The sequence below is a fragment of the Fragaria vesca genome, linkage group LG1, assembly GCF_000184155.1.
Source record: "Fragaria vesca subsp. vesca linkage group LG1, FraVesHawaii_1.0, whole genome shotgun sequence".
Taxonomy (NCBI): Eukaryota; Viridiplantae; Streptophyta; class Magnoliopsida; order Rosales; family Rosaceae; genus Fragaria; species Fragaria vesca.
Genome location: NC_020491.1, coordinates 21,372,874 through 21,373,638, shown reverse-complemented (window position 1 = coordinate 21,373,638; position 765 = coordinate 21,372,874).

Here is a 765-nt window from a genome sequence, read left to right as displayed (position 1 = left end):
TGAAAATCTGATTCCCAACACAAACACAAATAATAGTTGATTGTACCTTTGTCACAAAAGAGTGATCCTGATCATGTATGATATCTCGCATGAACCGCATGACATAAAAGCCGCACTGAATGTGGTCGGGTTGGTGAGGAACTGACAAGACCCGCCCCGAAAACACATAGAAAAATAGGCAAGTCTTGCGGGATCCACTCATAAAAGAGATTATACCGAAATTTCGGCATAATCTCCCCTAAAAGTGGACAACCCAACCTGTGACAAAATAACCAAGAACACTTCAACTATATCAAACAACCACATCTCCTGGAGTCCTTCGCTCCCCACAACAAAATCCAAGTCATAACAGCACTTAACCAATTCAAACCCAATATTCGACTACGATATTTAAACACAAACTCCAACCAAAGTTAAACTCCCTACTTGGGTCATAACCCTTAAAAATAACTCCAACTTATTTTACATATCCCGATGGTCATCAGAGCACTACAAGAAGGAAATATAATACTACACATAGGTAACCTACGGTCAGCAAGGTGCAGCGGAAAACTATGCCTCAACTCCTAGTGAAACCGAACAGGAGCTCTGCAATATGGGCATTTGAAAACAAAGGGCCCAGGGAAAAGCATTTAAAACGTTAGCGTGAGTGGACGAAGATAAACTAATTAATAAGTATCCAAGAGCATAAAGATACTAAATCAAATTTTTATATGCTTTTCCATTTATACAGAATTCAAGAATTTTCATGCATGCAAATATTAT